The 25,331-nt window shown below is 42.4% G+C and overlaps 2 long non-coding RNA genes across 2 annotated transcripts; one reads left to right on the top strand and one right to left on the bottom strand.

Moving 5' to 3' along the window:
* Positions 1-4,081: 4,081 nt before the first annotated feature.
* On the bottom strand, positions 4,082-5,769 carry LOC135279680 (uncharacterized). The gene is made up of 2 exons (XR_010346902.1): positions 5,621-5,769; positions 4,082-4,404 (listed from the first exon to the last, which is right to left on the bottom strand). It is a non-coding gene; the product is annotated as an uncharacterized LOC135279680 (long non-coding RNA).
* On the top strand, positions 5,439-13,064 carry LOC135279681 (uncharacterized). Its single transcript, XR_010346903.1, has 4 exons — positions 5,439-5,916; positions 8,251-8,350; positions 12,266-12,325; positions 12,544-13,064. It is a non-coding gene; the product is annotated as an uncharacterized LOC135279681 (long non-coding RNA).
* Positions 13,065-25,331: the final 12,267 nt, after the last annotated feature.

Below are 25,331 nucleotides of genomic sequence, written 5' to 3'. Positions count from 1 at the left end.
CCAAGGCTGGAAGAACAAAACTGCACACAGAAAGGAAAATGTCCATTTAATCCATCCCTTGTTACACATTTCACAGCAGCACCAGAACTCCCAAACTGGAATGTTGTGCTCTGTTCCAGGACAAAGGAGGGAGAGCTTCTCAATGGTTACTTTGCAAAATTCCTTAAAAGTCTAAATTAAATACAGAGATACACAAAATAAAGGGTTTATAAAGGAAAAAGAAGTTGGAATGCTTATCACACAAAATTGTATAGAAATTTTTACAGTGCTGACCTACATGGACAGCAAATTTAGATTTTGGATGGATGCAAAGTCACCCATCAAGCAGAAAAACCCTTCCTGAGGAAATCCTCAGCTGTGGATGTTCCAAGTTTTGATTTTTTTTTTTTTCTAAATTAACTTCTGACTTTCTCAGTTGACTCTGGGAACAGAAGTTAAACAAAATGGTGCCCAGAGTAGGACAGGCATGGTTGTCTCTGCTACAGGGGACAAAGGCAGGGGCTGACCCTCCCCTGACCCTGGCAGTGGGGCAGGAGCTGCACCTCCTGCTCCTCCATCAGCTCTTTGCTGTGGTTAAAGCTCTGGAAGATCTGGTTCTCACCCAGCTGGCACCTTCAGGGTGGCTTCTTGCTATTCCTGATAAGAAACCACGAAAACCACCACAACCTGTGGGCAGCTGCACTCAGCTCCTGACAATCCCCCTCCCTGCCTCCAGAGCACTCCTGGTTTCCAGTTTCTCTGCAGTGGTTCCATGCATATCTCACCCTCACACTGCTGTAAATTTGAGGAATACTGTGGGGCTGTGCTGCAAAATGCACCTGACAACATTTAAATCAATGTTAAGCCAGCAAGGAGCAGTTTGCCTTCACCAAAATCCTGGAACAGCCAGGAAGCTAAGAATAGAAATATCACATTGATTAAAAATAAATGGAGAAAAATTCCCATAATTGTTATTTTTCATGATATTTCATCCAGATATGTCAATCATGCATTTAATACACTGTTCATTACCAAAAAGCCACTCCCTACCCCCACACAGAGAGAAAAGGCAGGCAATTTATTCTTAAACATATTTCTCCTGAACTGACCATGACCTCGCTGGGTGTATATTTCTCTGCACTTGACATTATCACAGAGTGAAAGAGTAGTTTTACCTTGCACATAAGACTTAAAAAGAGTCAGTCATTGATCTTGGTTTTCATTTCTGCCACAAAGGAATGCACAGGCATTTTTTCTTCCACAAATGTGGATTTGGGTAAAAGCCAGCTTTACTTGCCTGGTAATACACACCAGCAGTTTGTGTGTGACTGGCAGCTGATGCTCCTGCCTCTGAAAGAGGAGAGCAGTGGCATTTGTCATGGCATGCCTCTGACATTTTCCACAGCAAGGGGCAGATAATATCAAACTCCTGCTCATCCATTCAACTTCCTGGGGAGAAACAGACTTCAAAATCTAAACCCAAGGAAAAATAGGCTGATAGACACTCGTCCTAAAGGCTGCAAGAAAAAAAAAATGTTTATAAATGTATCAAACTGCAGGAGCAGGAGTTATCTTTGGTTTGTCCTTGTTGGTTCTTGTCTGTGCAATTACAGCCCCCCTCTGCTAAGGCAGGGCTTGGCCCCAGGGTCCTGGGGAGCCACAGGAGGTTTGGGGTTAGTCCTGCAACAAAACCCCCAAAAATCTCCACACTGAGAAGGAGACAGTATTTGAAGGCTTAATGTGTCACCTCTTGGCAATGGAAAGCATCAGCAAAAGCAAAGCTGAGCATCCCGTGGGATCCATCCATTACAGGCTCCCTGTGCACCACAATCCCCTGGACAAATGGCAGAGCAAGGAGCTTCATTTTCAAGCATCCCCAAATTCATGGGGCAGCACAATGAGTGCCAGATGTGCTACAGAGAGACTCTGCTGGGAGAAGTATCTTGAAAACTGTTCAATGTGGAAGCTTAATTCTTCAAAAATACCCCAAATCCTCACAAGACTGAATGTCCAGTCTGTGCAATACCCCATACTTGGGACGTTCAGGTGGACAAGCACAGTTTTGTGTCAAACACTTGCACTAAACAGAGGCTGGATTGCAAATTCATCCCAGGGCTGCAGCTCCTGCTGCTGAGGGAAGAGAGCCAAGGGCCAGGAATGCCAGTGGCACTGCTTGTCATGGCTTGGGCCAAGTCCCCCATCACTGCAGGATCTATCCACTTCTCTCTTTAGCATCCAAAAAATATTCCTTTCCTTTCCAGAAACATGACACTTGAAAGCAATTATATAGAACCAATGAGCAATAGAGAAGTCCTTCGTGGCTAAGGCACCATTATTTTAATTAAATCTCCAACCATTCATTTGATGATAAAAGTACACTTTCCTCTGGGTGATTTCCATGAATTTGTGTGCTTACAGCACAACACCAGTTGCAACCTGAAGCCATAATTCAGCCACATAAACTGAAAATGATAAATGCAGAGTCTCTTAACCTTTACCCTAAGATTCAGGATGTATTTTTTTATTCTCTCATTGTGATCATGTCCTTCTTTCATTTAGTGCATTTAAGAACACATAAATGTTTATACCACCCATGCAAACCTTCCCATGCTGGAAGGTGAAGCCCAAAGTGTACAAAACTAAACTTTTGTGTAGCCTTAGTTTGTAAATTCACTGCTACAGAAGATAATTTCCTGCATATTTGGACACTGTGTTGTATAAATGGCTGCTGATGGCTATGAGCATGTCTTTAATCTGCAAATATATAATTATCAAACAATAATAATCCCATCTGTGTGAGGCATGTTCACATATAGAATATGCAGCAGGTGTAATTTAGTTGCAGTTTCTAAAGGGGAGAATCCAAGATTTAAACAGAGAGCTAGCAGTACAGATAGATGTCAGGAACAGGGAGATGCAGAAAATGACCCAGAGCTGAACCTCAGTGACCTCCCATCCATCAATATAAGCATGAGAAGGCTCAATGCCAGAATTTCTGCATAACAAGCACAATAAAATGCCACAATAATAAGAAAACAGAGTGCTAACCTGAGGTAAATCAAACTAAGCCTTCTCCACTGGAATGTTTTTGCATGGGTGTGTGTTTTGCAGGGAGATACTTTACTTAGCATTACAAATGTAAGTTAGACTATGGTGCATATAAGCACATCCATATTTCATGAACCTCTATGTAGCTCCATAGTATTATCATATAAGTGGTATAGATTCCTTTCCTGGCTGTAATGGCAGAGTGTTTTCATTTTAATGATCCTGGTTATTATGCAGGCTCAAGGAATTCACAAGATCATCAGAACTTAGAAATTTCCAGTGTGTTTTTTTTCCCCCTCGCTGGAGGTTCTGTGTGGTGCCTTGATTTTTCACCTGGGCCCACATTCCCCAGCTAACCTCTCACTCAGATAAGGGCCAGCTCTGTGTCCCCTTTGTGTTTTGAGGGATCTGGGGGTGTAAGGGGTGGGGAGGTCTGGGGCAGAGCCTGGGACTGGGCCAGGTTAGAGGGGGTGGCCTTCAGAGTGAGTGTGGTGTGATTTACCCCCTCTGCCTCTCAGAGGTCTGAGCCTTCTGAGGGAGAATAAAAAGAGCCTTGGCTGGATGTAAATGATGTTTTCATATGGTAATATATTATGTGGCTTGGACTGAGTGGTGCAGTGGCACCAGGTGCGTTGGGGACATAAAGGAAAACAAAAATCCTTGTGCTGAAGAATTTATAGCCTAAAAGAACAAGCCCTGGGTTCTCTCCAAGGCAAACAAACCTCTTGGGAATATATCCCAAGATATATTTGAGAGAAAGACTTTCAGGGTATTATGGCTCATAACACTAACATGTAGGAAAATCTCAGGCTGCTCCTGGTGCTCACCTTGTGAGAGCCCTGCAGCACCAACTGTGCAGGTCAGATTGTGTAGGGGACAACATCCAGCTTCCTGTAAAACACTGATGGAACTCACAAATGCTGTATGTGGAAGCCAGAACTTTCTGGGTTTTCTTACCTATATCTTCCCAGTTGGAGATGTGTCAGAGACAGGGACCCTGAAAGGTGCTCACAAACCAACCCAAACCCCAAACCTCCTTTATTTCCAGGTCCTCTAAATCAATGCAGCATTTTATTTTTTTCCTGTAGTCTCCTGGGTGTAAACCTGCATCCATGTTTCTGGAGGAATTTGCTTCGTGCTGGGCATTTTTTTATCACAAATGCAAAAAGCAGTTTTGCTTGTAGCTTTTAGCAGGCTCCAACTTCTTGTGTGGCACTGCTGGGTTAAACTGCCTTCAGCAGGGTGGATGCTACAGGGGTCACACACCTGGGCACTGCCACGTCTTCATCACCCACTTCTACCTATGGGATCCAGCAGAGTTAAAGTGTTGGAACCAGGGAAAAATTGGGCCACAACATCTACAGCACTGTGTACAACCTGCATGGAACACAAATCCAGCTCAGTGGAGCATGCATGATTAGCTAACGGTGTATTACATCCCATTATTGGCTTTTACCATCTTTTAAGACCACATGATTACGCCAAATGCACAGTTTAGGGTGGGTTTTTACAGGAATATTCAGTCTGATGCCTCCCCACAAGCAAAATCCCAGCCTGCAGGGTTTCAGTGGAAACAGCAATACGCAAACATAAGGATTGTGAAGAGGACAAGCTGTTGAGAGGATGCCCTCTTTATTACCTGCACGTTGAGCATGTGTTGTCAGGGTTTTATATGTGACTGTATTGGTTTAAACAAACAAGAGTTGGTGTAGAGCGAAAAAGCTGGCAGGAAGAATGATTTAAGATGAATCACCCCTTCAGCAGCCACTTAAGGGCTGTATGGAGGGAAAGCCTGGGTAATTGCATGGCAGACTCCACCCTGAGGGACTCTGCTGAGCTCACAGCCAGGGAATCCAAAGACAAAAAAATATCAAGGCTTTACAGGGGAGTCGTGGCCCTGGTGCTAGATGAGCTGGATCTGAGCACAAGTGACTTGTCTGAGACAGAGAGAAGGTTTTAGGGGAGATGGATCTGTACAGGCTGCAGGCTGATTTAAAAGCACTCTCTCAGCTTTGTTTCTGCTGCAAAATATAGAGTGAAAAATATAGAGTGACTCTTTGTTAGGGCTTGGTGGCACATCAGCAGTGCACCACTGAGCTACCCCTCTCTGCCATGCCCTCTCTGGTTTGGTTCACGTGGCAGAGCATCCCCAAGGATGCAAACAGTGGGATGAAACAGCCCTGGAGGATGTGCTGTGCTCCAGAGGTGAGCGCTGTGCTCCCAGCACTAATGAACACAGCCAACACGATCAGATTAGAGCCATCCATGAGTAAAATCCCTTAAAATCACTCCTGTTCCCAGCAGCAACTGCTCTACTCTGCTAACCTGTGCCATTGCCCAGTGCAAACAAGCCTTGCTGTTGATGCAAGAATCCTTCTGGGGAGTCACAGATGTCCCCAAAATGGACTTCTCAAGGGAAGGGACTTGCTTGGCCAGCCCCAGGCAGACACAGACACAAGACTGGAGCATTCAGAGTAGTACAGCCCCCTCTCTAACCTTAAACAGAAGTGAATGATCAGAGAGGAGATAAAAATGGCACCTCTTTAATCCTCTTGGGTGCAGTTTACCCAACAACTGGATTACCCCTGCTTACCTTCCTTGGAAAACACTCCCTCACACAAACCCAGCTCTGTTCAGCAGGAGAGCAGCAGTGATGGAAACCTCGTGGTAGCTGGGAGGTCACAAAGCCCTGTGGAGCCCAGGATCTTTTCAGCAGCCTGAAGTTATGAGTCTCCACTCTTGACAGCTCCTTGGATTCCACAGCGAGCACACCCTTCCCAGAGAAACAAACGCACTGTTTGGTCAACAGTGAAATTGTTTAGTGGAGAGAAACCAACTCCGATAAACGCTGCCAGCTCTGCCTGCCCTGGAGCACAGAAACCAAAATAGGTGAAATAATAAAACGTGACTATATATGTCCTGTGAGCATAGGAGTGCTGAGAAGGAGGAATGCATAAATAGCAACAAATTATTCTCACACACTTACTGCTAAGTCTGTTTATTAGATTAAATTAATAATAATGCTGCATTCACTGACTCTGCTATCCAGCTTGCACACTCAGGGGTGTACCTCAAAAACAGAAGTAAATTTTCTCTTAAACACCTTGCAGGACCTTTGTTCTTGAGTAAAGCTCTCTTAATTAAACTGTTGCCTTTTAATAATAAACCAGAGCCAAAGATGTAGCATTATAGGTGTAAAAACCATGAAGTAGAACCAAAACTCCACTTTGGATCCAAGGAGACTCTTAGGAACACCAATAACTTCTTGAACAAACATTTTCATCCGTCTCCTCCAAAAATAGAAAAAAAAAAAAGAAAAAAGAACTTTTATCTCTATTTATTTTCATCTCCCCTTTATTCTCCTAAGAGCTGAGGCATTAAAAGAGGAATCAGTGAGCTGCTCAGGCAGCACAGGTTGACTCCCCCAGGGGCAGGAACCCAGTGCCCATCTCTGGGACACCTTTCGCAGCCTGAAAAAGCCACCTGAGCCCAAAGCAGCACCTGGACCTGTGTCCCAACCTTCTGTACAGCTTCCCAAAGCCACCAGGCATCGTAAGGAGGAACAAATATCAAATGATAAAACTGCTCGTGACACACATACACAGTAACACAGCAGCAGGAAGGTAATATTTGAAGTTTATAGAAAGCAAATTCAAGTAAGCTCTAAGTCAATCAGAAGTGACTGAAAACTACTTTGGTCCAAATATGTGTTCAAAAAGGTCACAGCTGGTGTAATTATCCTTGCTAGGCTTAGCACGTGTTCTGCTCAAGACTGCCAAGAACTGAAGAACACTCTGGATTCCTAAGTAACTGTCACCTCATTAAAATAAAAAAAGAACTAAAATAATTATAATTCAGTGATACTGAATTCCAATATACTGAATTTCCTGTATACTGATATTCCAGTATACAGGAAATAATTTATTTGGGAAAACACTTGGGAGACTTTTCAAAAGCAAACTCTCTCTTTCCTCCACAGAATCTCCTTTCTGCAGCAACAGTCCCAGTCAGAAATACAAACCAGGGTTCACATCGAATGGGATCACATATGAATGACAATATGATGGAAAGGGACTGAGAAACAAAGCCTCAAAAATGTTAATTGTATCTCAAAGGGAGAATAAAATCAATAAATGCTATTTCTAAAACAACACAATATCCATCAGCTAAGATACCTGATATAAATCCATGAAAGCAGTGTTATGAGAATGGTAATTTTTTCTAGTTATGGGAAAGGCTTCCTCATATTTATTGCCACCAGCTCAGCCATCTTCACCTATCTCTTTGCAAATAATGCAGATTTTGGTGGTGTTCCCTAGCCCCACCCTATGCCAAGGACAGGCAGCCCCTGCACCACTCCAAAGGCAAAACCATAAAGGTTTTACTGGGGAGCTGCAGCACTCCTAAAGCAGCAGTAATGAACTCAGAATCTATAGGGGTAGAGATTACTTTGGACAGAGTAAAAGGCAAGGGGAGAGGTTGGTCTGAAATGTCAGAAATATTAGCTACAGAGAAATACAGTAAGTGAATCAATGAGAACAGAGCTACTGGGTAAAAGGATTAAATGGCTAATAGAAGGGAGACTCCACTGACCTCCAGCATGGGAAGGAGTTGATAATGAGATAAGTAAAGCTTATGAAGATAATAACAGTGTAATTATGGTCGAGTTCAAACTACTAAGTGTATATTAGGAAACCCCTGAGATATATATAGATATAAAATTCTGGATAGCTGGTAGTAAATGATTACCTTTTAGTCCAAAGTGTAAGAGGCTCAAAAAATACTTCTGGATTTGAGTTTAACCTATAACCCAACAGTGGGACTACATAAAACATTTTACACCTCATTTTTAAGGAACACACAAGAAGGCACAGTGATTATGGAGTGATTTATCCACTGCAATTTCTCTTGCCACCAGACTGCACTGAGATGGGGACTATAAATGCACAGAGATATCCTGGGAGGCAGTCTTGGCCTGAGGAACACATGCTCCAAGGACCCAAACACACTGAGGAAGGCAGGGGAATGGGACAGGGTGAGTTCCTTGCCCAGTTCTAGTCCCAGCATTTGTGAATTCACTCCCATAATTGATATTTTCTGTAAAGGATCAGTGTGTAAGGGGCTGTGTCCTATAAAATTACCCCTTTGCTTCCCACAAGCAACTTCTCTGCATTCCCACTGCTTTATGTTTTGTTTCCCCATTTTTTAATTTAATTTTTTCAGAAAACATGAAGCAAGGGATACCACCCACTGCTGAAGAAGCCAAACCAGACAGATGAGCCAACAATGCGTGACAAATGCTGCCTTTATTGGAAAAGCACAAGTAAGCCTGGAGGATCACATTTTTAGGGGGACTCACTTCACATCTCAGTCTCCTGCCTCAATCCTGCAATCAACTGACAGTGTGAATAGCAGGATTTGATTTCCTATCATCTAATTTGTGGGTGCAAACAGCAGCATTCCACTGAGAAACGGAGCACTTACAGCTCCCATCGACTTCGTTTATCCCTGCTATTTGTGCTTACAAATCAGGGCGATGCTTGATCTTTAAGTTCCATAATTTCCTCCTGCAATTGGTTGTACTCACGAAATTGCACCTGTGGTTGATTGCTGGAGCAGATTTAGGGGCTGGTTCTGAAGATGCAACCCGTGATTTTTGAAAAGCTGATGTTGGAAGAAAGAGAAAAAGACAGCCTCCCACAAAAATGGGAATCGGGTGTTAGCTAAAAGGACAGGTATATTATTCAGTAGAATAAAAGTGACAGGCATCAGAAGGTCTTAATAGATGCAGGATACACTCCTACCTGGAGAATACAAACATTGCTCAGGGAAACACTTTTCTGAATACCTGTCAATCAGAAAGTGGCAATAAAAACCTAAATAAATGCAGATCTCAAACATCTCAACTCTATTTGTCCTAAGCAGGGCATAGACATCTGTGTATCACATCACACATGTGCCACTGTGCATGCCAGGGTGTGGACAAATGACTGCTGAAGTGCCTGAGCTGTAACTGGGTCATTTGTGTGCAGTCACCACCATTGCATGATCAAATCAAGGATTTCACCAAGTGCCTGATCCTGCATTTATACTGCTAAAAATTATCCATCTTTCCATCCTTTGTTGTGGCTATAAAACACTGGGACATGTGTAGCAAAGATTAAGCAAGATTTTTTTTTTCCAAAGGACTTCTTAGGTCACAAAAAATACAGAAAAAGTAGAAGAGACAGGCAGGAGGAAAATGACTACAAAAATGTAAAGTCATTTATTAATACAGTACAAGTGTGTGCTCTGAAAGGGACAGGTAGGAGATTACTGGGAACACAGAGCAGTGAATTATTTAAGTCAAGTGCCTTTTAGGGCCATGAAAACAGCAGCTGAAAAAAGGCTATTAGGCCACTTTGTCCATACTCTGCATCTAAGTCTTAAAAACCCCTTACTACTGAGCCAGATAATGAATTTTTAATACCTTATTCACTGTTCTTAGATATTGCAAATGATGGAGCTTTTCCCACTTTGGGAAACAACTCTGCTCTCCAATAAAAAAACCAAAACACATATAAATTGCCAACAGAAGGATTTTGAACCAAAATTCTCTTGGCAGCATCCCATGGCTGCTCTTCTATTCCGTTTCAAGTGTCACACTGCAGAGATACCTTCAAAGGGGCAGGGTGAGGAACTACATCAAACTGTAAGAAATCCTTATGTCTAAGAACAATCCTTCAGCTTATCTTCTGTGTAACTTATTTTTTTCCCAGGTAGTGGAAATAGATGAGAAATGAAACCTTGAAGGGAAAAACCTTCAGGGAAGGTGAACTCCAACTTAGTGCAAAACATGAAGGTGGAAGTGACACACAAGAGACCAACATTAATTCTCCGAAACCTCAAAAAAAGATGTGTCCCATTTCCAGCTCAAAAGCATCTTTGCCTGACAGATCTGCAGGCTCTGCTTTGGATTTGAAGCTCACATTGTTTTTCTCCTATTTTCTCTTTTTCCACACTTAGTCACACATAGCTAAAGAATTTTAAGTCAATTTGGGTTCTCAAATCACCAATTTACCATTTTTAATGTACTCATTTTAACTCATTTGAGAGTGTGTGTGAGGGTGTGGGCATGCACCTAAAACTGAGGTCCAACATTTGCCCTCTACTTGTGCCTGGTTTCCATCACTGATTGAGCAACAAGGAGGGAAAATACATTTCCCTGCTGACACTGAAGAGCAGAGCCAAGAGAACAAAGAGAACCTGAACTTTTGCCAAGAGTTTGACTTTTCAGAGGAAGACTGTGCCTTAAATAAAAGTATCATTAAGGGAAAAACAAAAAATCACCATACAACGGGCTTCAGGGTCAGCCATCAAGAAGAGGCTGCACTTTCCAAGGTTTCCTTATGAGAAGTCTGGAGAGATGATGCAGTGTTCCATTTGCTTTTAGAAATCTAATGAATTGTGTTGTCCCAGATTTTGTCCTTGTGCACCAGGCACTGTCCTATTTCCTCAATGAGATCCTCTTCCATGGGGAGCATTTTGCTTCTCTGTTCAGATGGATGTGGGACAAATTTTGCAAACTGGGTCCTAGCTAAATTTGGTTAGGAAACTGAGTACTCTTTTTAGGGAAAAAAATCCATGTTAAAACCAGCTAAACAAAGATGAAAATGATCCCAAAATGGTTTTTATATTTATGATTTTAAGAGATGAATAATTAAAGCTCTTTGGAAGGACTCAGGTGGAAACTGTGAGTTTATTTTATTTTCTAAACCAGCTACAGTGCTGAGGTAGCTCATCAAATAACACCAGGGAGAGGAGCTGGGCCAAGACTCTTCTGGGCCTTGCTGCCATTTACACAGCTTAGCCTGCTTATTTCAAGAGGGAAGAGAGCCAGAGAGCAAAGCTTTTGACCCTGTGAGCACCAAGCCCCAAGGCTGAGAGCAGAAGGGTCCTTAATCACCTGGTTACCAGCTGCTGGTTCAGTCTGAACTTAGATAGTTGGACTTAGAAACTTTTTTGCCTTATCAGTTAAAACCTCTCTCCTCAAATTACAGCAGAAAAAACCAAAAGCAGAAATGTAGATTTTTCATGAGACTGAAAATGCTGTTCTTAGCATGACTTTATGGGCAGGGAAGGAGAAACAAGATCCTCAGCCTTTTCTTGCCTCCATACTTTGCCTTGCACTTTTGAAGGCTGCACAGCAAACCCCCAGGGCTGAATCTTCTTTGCTCTGCATGATGGATCATCAGACATACAATTCCCATTATTGTTAATGGCAGCTGTGCATCAAATTACTGCACGTGGCATTTGCTAATCCTCTGAGCTACCTGCTTTTCTCTAGCAGTACAAGCACGTAGGAAATGCACCAGGATATTGCTGCTTTTGGACCTTGTTAGCTGTGAAAATTTGTGCAATAAAAAAATGGCTGCAAGCTTTCATTATCTTAATAACAAAAAACTACACAGAATTTTCACTTTTTACTGCAGAGCCACCTGTACTTAATACTGTGAAGAAGTCCAGAAAAAGCCAGGCAACAAAATTTAAACTCAATCCATAGGCCACCATCAATGATAATTCTGGGGAACTCTGCTAGAGGTTAAGACTAGTACAGAGCATAAAACACTATTGAGAAATACTTTGGATTTTTTTTTTTTTCATCATTTTATTCTAGTCATATCTTCCAAAGAAACAGGCTGGACAGAAAGTGCTGAGTCCATGAAAAGGGAAGAGTCACAGAGAGGGCAGTCACTGTTAGAGGCACAGGTTACCCTTGCCTTTGACGTGGTGGAGTCCAAGCTGCTTGTTTGTGCACCATGAGCAGCACAGCACAGCTCTTCCCCTCCAGCATCACCTGGAACTGGTGTCTCCTGCACTGGGACCAGTGCCACTGTCACTGGGGGCACATCCCTGTGCAGGGCACAGGCAGCAGACAAAGTTTGTTGTGAGGGTTTTGATTATGTGTTTCCCTCTCGTTTGAAAAGAGTACCAGAAAATTGCTGTCAGACCCTCGAGATCTCTTTTCCTCCCTCCTGCCTCCACTCTGTACAATGTTTTCACACTCTGTGCAATTTCAGTCAACTTACTGATGTACAAAGGAGAATTTAAGGAAATGTACATCTGCTTATAGCTGCATTCTGCATTTTGTTTAAAGCATAGCTAGGCATCTGTAAGGGAACAGACAGGTTACTGCTCTGAGCTATGAAATATTCATAGAAACACCAGTGTGATGCCTCACCTTTGCTCCTTCCAACAGACAATGGTCTGGCTGCCTCCCCAGAGCCAAGTTTCAGTGTCAGGGAGAGGAGTAAGAGGAGTAAGTAACTTATTGTGCTGTTAATATATGATTATGTCATCTCTCTTAACACTCTCCCACTAAAGAGGCTGAGACCTTCAGGTCTGCAAATCCCCAACTTGAAATGGAGCTGGGGATTTCTTCCCCTGTCTGTAAAGCAGCTCAGCTGTAATACGAGCTGAGTGGAGAAAAGGTTTCACAGAAAAAAGGTTCTGTGGCTTTTTTTTTTTTTTTTCCAGGGATCCCATTTAAAAGGCGCCAGAACAGAAGTCTTAGGACATAGTTTGTCTTCATGCAGAAGGATGGAGGAGACCTCACTGACCTGTTGCTCTCCTCTTGATCTACAGAAGGACAGTGGTTTGGACAGTATTTTTTTCTGAACATGTTGCTTCCTTCACTGACAGTTGCACCTGAATGAGCCAAGAAACCTCCCCCACTGCAGCCTCAAAAAGACAAAGTTTATGGCCTCTTCCCTGTTGAAATGGAGAAGAAACAGATCATTTTCCTGCACAACACACTAATAAAACCTTTCCAGAATCTGTCTGCTGGTGCCAAGGCAGCTCCTGCTCCTCCAAGCCAAATTCCTGGATTACACCAGGTGCAAGTCCCCTCCCACCTGGTAGCAGAGAAATTACAGGTGGTTCCAAGAACCCAGGACAAACCCCAGTGAGCTTTCGAGATCTCAGTGTTGTGAAACAGAACTTGAAATATTTCCCTGCAGCAAGAGTGGGACACAGAACCTCTGGAGCCTGTAGATCACCCTGGCTTCTTCTGACCTCATTGTTCACTGCCCAAAAGTCCTTGGGATTTTATGGACCTGCATTAAAAATCTAAATCTTTTCATTTGAAGACTTACATTTTGATGGATACTACAAATCAGTTTAGAGTAACACTTTGTCAGCCAGAAATCCTGATAAATTTAAGTGATGCCTCTTTAAATGCCTCTATAGTTAATGTTTCCATAGTTCCTCCCTGCAACCTAGGGGAAATAAAGGTCTACTGGTGATTATTTTTCTACTTTTCATTGTGTCATGCAGACATTTTATTTTTAATATTAAGGTCCAGGGTAGAAGATATCTGATTTATGCAGCTGGCATATTAATGGCCACTAACCTGAGACCATTTTCCTTTCTTCCTTTACAAAATAGATGTTCTGAAACCTGTCAATTCCTGTTAGAGGAAGAGACCAAAAAAAGCTGTCTAAAAGCTTTTTCAGATTTTTGGAACTGTGGATTTGAGGAAGAAAAGAGCAGAGAGAGTTCTGTTTTAAAATTTTGGCCTAAAATGATTCTAACATGAAACCATCAAATTTCTGGCTTCACACAGATTTTCTTGGGTTGTATTTTTCATAAGAATATCCAATATCAAACTTTATCCAAGCAGTACTGAAATTATTGGCCACTGTTAATCTCCTGTATTTCAGATGAGTCACTTTTGACTTTTATTAGGAGGTGGGAAAAACTCTTTCATCTAATTCCCAGCATCTTCATTCATGCATGACAACTTGTCTCCATTCTCCGCCCCTGCAGTATGTGTGAAACAAGATGTCTCAAAGTCTAATTCTAGAATTCAAGTACTGAACTGAAAAAATTGCTGAAGTTTCTCATATATTTTTGTAGCACAGGCTAGAATTATTAATAGTCATAAAACACAAGGCCCTTTGCCCACAGCTGCTCTGCAGGTGGAAAACCAGTGAACTTTACAAGAAATTGGCTTCCAACTATTTTATTTGAAGCACTAGAGGAGAATAAGGGGTCTAATCTTTCAAGGACAGACATAACTTCAGCCTTGTGCCTGCCAGCAGACTTCAAGAGGACGAGTAAGGATGATAGATTTAATTGTCTGCTCGGGATGTTGCTGAAGCAAGGACTGGACTCCAGTGGCTGATAGATGGTCTAAATGGTGAGACTTCATGGAGCTGGCTCAATAGCTCTTCCCAAGTGCAGCTTGACTCCTTTCTGCCCTGTCAGATGATAGTGGCAGTGCCAATCAACGTCCTGTGCTCACAGGAGGGAACTGGGGAGCAAACGGAGCACGGGGCTGAGCAGAGGAGGAAAATCACTGCATTGCAAAGAGGCTGAGGAGATGTCTCCCTGCCAGGAACATTTCTGATTGCCCAGGTCAACACAGCACATCTGACTAGGCCTGTCCTTGCAGTCTCCAGGGAGAAAGGGCAGTGCTTAGGGACCAGAGGTGCTTTGAAGCATGGAGATTGATCTGTTTGGTTATGTGCTGTCTAAAGCTGGCTGAGGATTTTTTGCTGGAGCCTCTTTCCATTCACAAACTTTAGTATGCCAGAAAAGAAAACATGTTTCACAGCAAATTCATCAAAATATTTGTTGGGGAAGGTTTCTAGCCTCCAAAATGAAGCGTCTCGAGAGAAAGATGCAAACAGCTAATTGGGCCATGCTCCTAAAGAGTGGGAAATACACACTCCTGTGCTCTTGGAAGCAGAGAGTTGTTCTCCCACATCCCAGAGGCATTTCCCTGCCACTGCCCTGGAGCAGAGCTTCTCCACTCTCTCTGCTGGGACTGCTCCATGTGGAGAGGCAGCTGGGTGAGCACATGGAAGCTCAGCCCAAGCCTGGCTTCAACTCTGATCTCCCACATCCTGGATGAGTGCCCACCATCACAGAAATGCTCCTTTACAGTCATTTCCTTTCAGCTGTTATTTTGGGGGGGAAAGGAATATGCTACAGTAGTTCCACTAACAAATAAAATCCATGAAACCCTTGATGAGCCAGAGAAATTATTTCTCACCATGTCCACTGCACTTAGAGTATTACCTGAACACCTGCCCTTGAACTTATGTTCAACAACTCCTCAGAGGCCATTTTTCCTCTGCAGAGCTCTGCCTGATGCATTCAAATTATGATCTAAAAAGAACTTCCTCTGAGTGCCTGTGCTGCCTGTCTGGGGTGCCATCCTGCTCTGAGTGACCTCCAGTCACTGCTGGATCTCCCGTGCAGCCACACCTGCACATGTGCTCAAAATAAGTAATTATTTTAAAGCTCCTCTGACGGCAGAGGAAGTAAACCATCACACAGCAAGAGATAGCCCATCCTCATTTTTGCTTTTAATTAGTTTTGTTTGAAGAGGGACATGCTAAAAGCCTGGCTTAGTGGTGAGGCTGAAAAATGAGCAAGCCCAAATTATTTTTTATTGTGTTTGATTTCAGTGGATCCTCACACCAGAAATGAATCTGGCTTCACTTTCTCTCTCTGTCCCTCTCTCTCACACGTGGTCTTACTTAGAAAATGTGCTCAAGTTCTGAAAAACCTCCGCAGTTTTGGTAAACCCTCAGTTGTTCTCATGAGGGAAGTTTCTGTTAAATGACGTATCTTTAATCACCTCTGTTAGAGTTTCTAAGAATACGATTAATTAGCTTTAGACATCCCACTACCAAAAAGGTTAAGTTCGTCTTCATTAGGAACGACCTCATCTTGTCTCCAATCTCTCACTGCTATCATCTGTAATGACACACCAGAGAGGCATCACTTGTCCCATGACTGAAAAGGCTGTTGGATGACTTGTTTATGACCAAAGCTTTAATTCATTAAATAATGGGGAAAACAACTTTTTAATGCCAGTTGTTTTACTGCCGTGCAGACTGAGTGCTTGTCTCAGCGCTGCTGTTGCATTTGGGGCTAATTTAATGAATAATTAAATAATTTAGCTTTTAACTAAATTAATCATTTAGTTAATTCATTAATAATTATCCATTGCACTTCGATGGTGCCTTCCAGGCTAGGATATCAAAGTGTTTTTTGAGCATTAGGGGGAAGTTCACCCTTCTTCCTCCCGCATACAGCCTGAGTAAATGGATTTTATGTGAAAAACCACGTTAGTCAGCTTCAAAGAGAGAAGAAATCCGGTTCTGATTCTGTGGGTGGGGGCAAGGAATGGCTCAAACCACCAGCTTGACATTTTCAGCAGACACAGACTCTCTCTCCAAAACCCTTTCCCCCTTGCTAGGACAGCACACGATGGGGAGGTGGGATGGCCTAGCGCTGGCCATGTGGTGGTGCAGGTCTCAACCCTTGCTCTGCTAATGACTTTTTGAGTGATCCACAGTACACAGGTGCCTTGGCTGTCCAACACCACAACAAGCTGGGTGCAAACAGCTCCTCATTTCAGGAAAAAACACACCTAAAGCTGTGAGGCTTCACACCATGTTAAAGAAACCAAGCTGCAAAGAGATTGAGCATCATCCCCACAGAGCTGTGTGGCTCCTCTCCTTGCCACCAGGGAAAACAAGGCAAAGGTCTGCTCAACTCACACAGCAGGTTGGTGAAAAGTTCAGCACTTTTTTTGCCCAGCTGATCCATGCTCAACTCACCTTCAGACCACTTTCCTACTCCAATACACACTCTGCCTGGGGACTGCTAAATTTTCAAGCGATTAGTAATAACCTCCTCATCAATACTCCATAGCTCCTTTTATTTTCCTCCCTTTGGTACCTGAATAGCCGTGAAGGTGGTTTTGATACATTTAATATCATCTTTCCATTTAAAATGATTTCAGTGTCAATCTGGTTCAACAAGGTGCTATTTTTAATACAGAATGGAAATTAATTTTTCGTACCTATGGAAAGAGGCTGATTATGTAGGGCATCATGGCCTCTTGTGTGGGAGCACAATCAGGAATCACTTTACTCATATTTTTGTTTATTTTTCAGGTTTAAACATTGCCAAAATTCTTAATGACACAACCTAGTGACTACTTATTTAAAGGAAAAGAATTTAGTATTCAGGAAGAGTAAACTGTCAAGACGCCAAATGGATTTAACTGTGTAATTCCAAGAGAGAGAGGAACAGAAATGCTTTAAAGAGCTATCATGTTCTTAAGTGAAGACGTGGTGATGCATTGTTAAATGAGGGAAGAGTGGAGGCTGAGATAGTGTGGGAAAGGGGAGATAAATTGATGCCCTCACAGGCTGTGGGAGAGAGACACAGAACAAGCCTGTTCCCACTTTGCCGAGCAATGTGATGGTCAAGTACAATATTCAAGATATCTGAGGGGATTGTGCTGCAGAACAAATGCAAAGAAGGACTTTTGTCACCTCCTTGGGAAGAGGGTGAAGGGGCAGAAAGCCTCTGAGAAGTGGGCAGTGCTTCTCAGCAGCCACAGCACTCGTGGAGATGAGAGCAGCACAAACAATTCCGACACTGAAAGCAAACTGAGAGCGTTCCAAACAGTCCCAGAGAGCATCTCAGCGGCTGCAATTTTCATCTGCATACTGAAAACTCATCTGGGGATGCTTGAGGGCTGATGGAAGTGCTGTACAGAGAAGTGGAGAAACAAGAAAAATATTCCCAAGTGTCGTGATCATCAGCCTGATTAAGGAGGAAGCAGCTCAGAGGTAGATTGTGCTGATCCAGCAGGAACCATCACATGCTGGGTTGGGACTGGTAAAACTGCTGGTCCTGGAAGCAAAAGTTTTTTTTCCTTCACATCTGCACAAACCACATGTTCAGCTCTATATCCACATGGGCAGCCACATCTAGGCTGTTTTTTTTAGGAAATCTCATGGGAATCATCCTTGAGGGTCTTGCAAAAGGTTGAAATGGCACCAATCCTGCTTGCAAAGGAAGTGGAGGAGGAGCTGGGTGATCTACAGTAGCTAAAGAAATATTGAGAAAGCAGAATATTGGCTTGTCTATTTAAAGAGAAGCAACCACTTAATACAAGACTGTTGTTACCTTGAAATTGTTGCTACTTTGAAATTTAAGCATTTGCTTAAGTGCTTTGCTGGACAGGAATGTCACTATCCATGGGCTTAAAGCTGAACATGTATTGAAGAGATTTTGGTGAACAGAAGCAGGGTTTATAGAAAACTTCAGCCTCAGCAATCATCCAACCCCATGGGCTTAAAGCTGAACATGTGTTGAAGAGATTTTGGTGAACAGAAGCAGGGTTTATAGAAAACTTCAGCCTCAGCAATCATCCAACCTGCTTACACAGGAGCCACAAAACATCAGCCCAGGTGTTCCCTGAAGTTAAAACTGTTGGTCACAGGAGCTCTCCATAAAAAGTGAGATTTTCCAAAGGATGATGATGGAGGTGCACTCCCTATTTGCTCAGTCCCTGCAATGGGAAAAACCATTGCTGGTATAGGTTTCCATGAGCCAAGGAGATCTATTTTCCACACATTCACTTAGAATTCTCACTGCACTCTTGTATTTTTGCTGTCTGTTGCAAATACAGATAATATTTACTAATTTGACAGCTATTGCTATTCAGTGGGTTGAATATTTGACAGCTCCAGTCAGTGGATTGTTCCTTCCTAGATAATAATTCTAGAATAATCAGAAGCACAGTGAAAAGAAATTTAAAAGTACCTTTTTGAAGATGTGCCACTGCAATGCTTTGCCCAAAAGAAGAGTTTGTCCTTAATTAGGCCAGAAGAAAGAAAAAGCTTCTATGGCATATTAGCATGCTTTTATCACTGCACTGAGAGTAACAAATAATTAACAAAATGAACCTCATGGAAATGTGACTGGCCCTGTGAAGCATCCCTTGTTAGTTGTCTCCAACAACTGCTATGAGGGCCTGTCAAATTTGTGTTAATATGTGTATTAATGGATTTTTAGTAGCACCATTTGCTACTTCAAAGATCATGCGTGTTGTCTATTTAACCTTGAAAAAGTCACTGGTTAAAAGTATTTGGGAATATGAGGTGCTTTTCTGCCTAATTTGTTCTGTAAGTATCAAATGGAAGATGTGTCATGGTAAATTGCATTTTCAAATGACAACTAGTGTGGCTGTCCAGCACAGGACTTTTCTAACAATTTCCTGGACTAATTTATTGTTTAGTTATCAGCCACCTTATTTATTGGCCATCCAAACCTGGAAGTAAAAGGAAAATTTAATTCCTTATTTTAAAATACTTTCAGGTTTTATATTACCACAATAACTTTTAAAACTCCAAGTTTTAAAGGTAAGTGAATGTAGAAGCTCATTTAACTGCTCAATTAATTTTACACCAGCTTTATCTGAAAAAAAAAAAAATCCTTAGCCATGGCATCCAGATCTTTATGAGAGGCTTGTATTTGCACTATTTACACTTTAATATACATCACTTATTAAATTATTAATCAACTAAAGATCGTTAAGCTCTTTGAAGGTAAAAAGCACTTAGAGTGTTAAACACCATTCTTCTCACAATCATGTCTTCTAATTTTCAATGTTTTAGCACACAAAATACGTTTCACTCAGATCTAGAGGATGCTTAAAATTAGTTTGTTTATACATTTTGAGGATGCAGTTAATTTACGTAGGTTAATGATTCCTGTGGCATGTTGAGGGTGCTGCACAGCAAATAAATAAGAGTTTGCAAGCTGACTCGTGTCAAGGAAATTGAGACTTCAAGGATTCTGTCAGTTCTCAGTGACAGTAAAAATCTCAGATGAAACCCTACTCCTGGGGAAAAACTACAGCAGAAGGACGAGCACCAGAATTCCAGCCCTTTCCAGGCTGGGCATCCTCGTCTTTCTCAGAGGAACCAGCCCTGCTAAAGAAAATCTCTCTGACACAGACACCCCTTCCCAGGGAGGCAGAACAACAAGGCCTCCCAACTCCCCATCCAGCAGGATTAATTGTACCTAATTAATTGTAACAGGATTAATTGCACCTTCTATCCACCTCAGCTTCAGGGTTCTTGGGTGAGCTGATGTGAAGAGTGGAGGTGCACAGGCCCCTGTTTGCTAATTGCTGTGGGGGAAAACAAAATCATTGCTAAAAACCTCCCCAGAGGTAAAGAACAAATGGGAAACTCCTCAAAAAAGTGATGAAAAGATATTTGTCAGGACAAATTGCCTCAATTCCTGCTGATGGAGAAGAATCAATGCTTGAGTGGATTTATCAGGATCACCACAGACACTCCCATTTGTTCATGCACAAAGACAAAACAACATTCTCCAGTCTGGAACATGTACATAAAGATCCTTGGATTAGAGCTCAGTAGAAATGTGACCCTTTAGGGTCAGGAAGGACCAGCAGCTGCTGAAAGCAGGGAGCTGCTGCCCTTTGCCTTGCCCAGCTCAGAGCCTTCTGTTTAGGAGCTTCCTTTTGACACTGGACTGGAACTTCTCCAGCGCTGAGGAAGACACAACAGAGGGTTTTTAACTTCTTTTCTACTGCTCAGATATTTGGATTACCACCAGCTGGGGTAAATCCATTCTGTTGGTTGAATTTGTGAGGTTGTTGGTACATTTGCTGTTATCTTCGTGCTAAATAAACAACTCATTTTCCACATCAGTGAAGTTTTGGTTTAACGACAGCAGCCCCCGCTGCCCAGCTCAGATGAAAATGGATGCGAGTGAGGGAAGGCTGCTGGGGAAATCTTTCCTTTTAATCAGACCATTCTTTAGATAACTCTGGTATGCTGCAGGGTGGTTGATTTTTCACATGTTCAACGTTTCTCCTCGAGACCATAAGAGATAAAATACCAACTTCTCTCTTCCTAGATTTTCACACCTCCATAGTATTTCCTTAAGCTTCAGCCATGCATAACGTGCTGACAAACTTAATTAAAAGTACAATTCATTTCCAGTATGCACTCTACACAGCTTAAAATTAGAACTTGTTTCTCCTTCACTTTTTGTAGCAACTGAAACCTTTGATTTTTTCACTTTTTTCCCAACCTCAGCTAACCCAAAGATAAACTTTTGATAACACAACTGAGTTCACATCTGTGATTCCATATCTTTACATGGCACATTCCTGGCAGCAGGAAAAACAGAGCCATGTTGTATGAAGAATGTATAGAGAATTTAAAAAACTTTTAACCGGCTTAAAAAAAAAAAATAAATGGAGAAATAATCCTTTGAAAGCCATGTTTGGAAAAGAACATGAATACAATTAACCTCTGAAATTCTATGCTTGTTGGTTTGCTTAGTTCAGCGCTTCCCAGGGACCATTTATCTCAACAGAAAAGCATAAATACTGTGTAGCACTGACTTTATCAGTGCAACTTTAACTGAACAGTGTCCCCAGAGTCACTTAAGGGTTAATCCTTTGCATCTCATGAAAGGCAATGGATTTTGATTAAAGAGAGCACCTCAGTGGCTTGCGAGCCTAAAGCAGATGCACACATCCCAGCTTTATATTTAATTTAAATCCAGCACCCTCAAAGAGGAGCACAAGCCATTTATACCACCAGCAGCTAAACCAAAAAATGTAATGCAACTGACCTCAGTGAAATGGAAATTACACCCACGGCTTAGCTGTAATAATTATTTGCATAAGGTTTTAATGCCCAGTACATTTCATGGAATAGTGTATGGATTCTTAATGGAAATGAGCTTTTGGGAGAAGAACTCAGGGCACATTTTTCAGGGGTGTTTTGAGGTGATGGACCCTTCCCAAGAAGCAGAAGCTGGTCAGGGTGGTTGGTCCAAGCAGGGGGGCAGCCAACCCACCTTTCCATGGCAGCCAGGTGAAGGAGCCACAACCATTTTACTGTCAGCTTCCTCTACAGCTTGGCCACTCCAAACTGCAGCGAAATTAGTCTTTACTCAGTAGCTGGTTGGTGGGACAGGATTCCTCACTTCCAGAGATTGTCCACATCACAGGAAAGAAATTCATTATTTCCATGAAATATGGGAAATAGTCATTATTCTCATGAAATATGGGAAATAGTCATTATTCCCATGGAAGAAATTCACTATTGCCATGCAATAGTCAGATCCCAGAACAACACACTGAGAGCTCCTGCACCAGCCATGGTCACTCACTGCTCCAGGAGATCAACCAAAGAGGGATGAGGATGTGGGATGATCTTGCTGGATCATATCTGGTTTTAGACAGGGAGACAAGCAAGTTCACACTGTTTTTCACACTAGGGTGCTTCTGAGGGAATTTGTGCATATAAAAAGCTCAATCATATATGATATCAACTTTTAATGCACTGGTCTGGTAAAAAAAAAACAAACAAACAAAAAAACCCACCAAAAAACCACAAAGCAAAAACCAAAAAAGGTGAATTATCTTGCTGTAGGCAGAGAGGGATTTCATCCATAGCCCACATGGTTCCTTCATTTAAATTCTTCCAAGGTTCAGACAAATTGCTAAAGGTTGTCTATTGTTAATAAAATCACAGAATCATTACGGTTGGAGAAGACCTCTGAGATCATTATGTCTGACCATTATCCCAGCAGTGCCAATTCCACCCCAACCTCTGTTCCTGAGCACCACATCCACTTGGTTTTTGACCACTTCCAGGGATGGCAATTCCACCTCTGCCCTGGACAGACTGTTCTGGTGCCCGACCACCCTTCCAGTGAAGAAATTCTTCCCAATATCCAATATAAACCTCCCCTGGTACAGCTTGAGGCCATTTTCTCTCATCCTATCCCTTGTTATTGGGAGAAAGGACCAACCCCCACATCTCTCCAACTTCCTTTGAGGTCATTGTAGAGTGATGAGGTCTCCCTGAGCCTCCTTTCTCCAGCCTAAACAATCCCAGCTCCCTCAGCTTGGGAGGGACACAAAACCCCGAAACCCAACCCCACACTGTCCAGAACAAAAGCCAACCACAGGAGAAGAAAATATGTGGTCAGCAAGCAAAAGACCACCCTTGGTTTAGATTTTAATTATGAAAATTTTTCTCTCCTGACAAGTGAAATGAATTTAGTCACTCATGCATGGTGTGAAAGTTGAATAGTCTGAAAATTAAATCAAAATAAAAAATGAAAACTACAACCCAGGCTTTTACTGCTACCAACAAGGGAGCCATCCTTTAGAGGTGACATTTCACAGCAGTCCCCGAGAAATGTGATTGTTCATAGCATTAAGTAAATTATGGTCTCTGAACAGTGTGGAAATAATTGAAAATGTTTTCTGTTTTTAAGTAAATGTTATAAATCCCTGAAGGCTGTTTGAGTCTGGAAGTGGAAAAGAATAAAATGTTTCAAACAGCAAAGCATATGGGTAAACTGCCTGATGGTTTGGCTGACAATTGTGAAACTTCACCTGAAATATTAGCTGGAGTGGTTTTCCCTTTTCTGCCAACAAGCTCACTTTTAGAAAGTTTTCTTTTCCTCCCTCCTCCCCAGCCAGCACAACACTCACACCTGAAATGGCAACACTTAACCAGTGCTTTCTCAGGAGCAGAAATGTCAGTGTCTGAGCCCTAAAGTAACACAGACAAAGGCCCTGCTCCCTGGAATGCCAAAATGTGACTCCCTGACTGCTGCCCTGGGTTCCCAGGCTCTCTCTGTCACCCCAGGAATGGGGACTGTGTGGGGTTTCCTGATGTTTTGTTTGTAAAGAGCTCACACCTCTGGCAGCAGGATTCTGCTGCAGTCCTCAGGCAGCTCTGTGCATAACCTGCTGCATTTGGTGGCTAATCAGGAGCCTCTGAGATTCCTCTTGAAATGCTTTTTTACCCTCATCGTGCTACGTCTGCCATTTCTTCTTCCAAATCCCTGATTATTGTGAATAAAAAGGAGCTTTTACATTTCTGTTGAAGAGATGTAAGATTGTTGCTTAGAGTACACTTGTCATTTTGTCTCATCACAACAGTGTGAGACTCCAGCCCCAACACAGATATATTTACTACATCCAGACTGTGACACATTCGTGCAGAGAGGAGTCTCTAACACACCCCCCGTGGTACAGAACTGGTACAGAACCAGCACACACTCCAGCCCTGCGTTGATTTAATGATCCATCCTTGGAAATCCGGGCTGCAATTCCCGGGTGCCAGGCACAGGTGTGCTCCAGCAGAAGTGCAATGCACTTCTGGATTTTTTCCAAGCAGCAGCAAGAGGAGGAGGAGAATTAACTGGCTTGGCTCGACACCAGCCATGACCCCACCTGCACGGAGCAGCTGTGAGATGCAGCATTAGCTCCTGACAAGTGGATTACTCACAGCAAGGAGACAATTCTATTACTCAGAGGAAGGAACAAAATATGTCACCGAAAGGTTTAAGGACCACGGAGCAAACATATCAGCATTGTTTAGGAACCTGTTTATGCATAGATGAGCCTAGTGGGATTCACCAAAGCACCTGCATAAGTTAGTCACCTAATTTGTACCAGCCATAAAGGTATTCAGAGCCTAATTGCTTAAGTGTTTTTGAAATTCCTGGTAGGCGTGAAAAGACCTTTGTAAATCTGCTCCCCTGTGCAACCCGATTTTTATGGACTGAGGCTATAAACACCAGTGTACAAATGGCTATTCATGAAGTCACACACTGACTTTTGATCAGTGGTTTAAGGATTATTTGCAGTGTTAGGGGTTTATGTGGGTTCAAATGAGTCCAGTCATAACTTTGTTATTAATCTGCATGTAAAATTTGGCTGCATGTTGTAACAATGCATGTACAGTTATGGTTTAAACATAACTTTGCCAGAATACAAATATTCCTCCATCCTTCAACTCCAAATGTGAAGGCATCCACTGAGACAGTGTGACTGCTCCTGTGTACTTGTAGTTGAGTTTTGATTTAAAAAGCAGGCTTTCCCCTTCACTGGTTACAGCTTTTTATCCCTTACGTGAACTAAATTCCTTTACAAACAACATACATCTTGTACGCAATGCACTAAAAAAAAAAAGAATCTCTCCTTTTTCATTGCAGAGATTTGTGTGGAGAGCCTGACTCCATTAATTTCAACTGGATTGACTCTATGCCATCTGTTTTCTGTGCAGCTGCTTTATTGTGGGAAGAGAGGAAGACAAGAAAGCACCCTTCTAAGCTCTACCAATGACATCCAGAAATAAGAATATAATTGGTGGAAAACCTTCTGAAGTCTGCTGCAATCACAACAGTCAAAGGATTAGAGTGTGATCTAAAAGAATAGATGCAGATTAGGTATTTTTCAAAAGGATTTGAAACCTGCCTTCAGACCCTTTCCAGACCCTCATCCCTTAGAAGTAAAATAAACAAGGCCACTGGCATGAGAAGCAATCCAACTTGAATTTATACAAACTGGTGTTTCTCACACTTTTGCAGCTTATGGTAGACAGACAGTAATCCATCAAACAGTGATATCAGTGCAAGTAGCAGCAAGGTGACACACG

The sequence above is a fragment of the Passer domesticus genome, chromosome 12, assembly GCF_036417665.1.
Source record: "Passer domesticus isolate bPasDom1 chromosome 12, bPasDom1.hap1, whole genome shotgun sequence".
Taxonomy (NCBI): domain Eukaryota; kingdom Metazoa; phylum Chordata; class Aves; order Passeriformes; family Passeridae; genus Passer; species Passer domesticus.
This window is presented reverse-complemented; position numbering and strand designations above follow the sequence as displayed.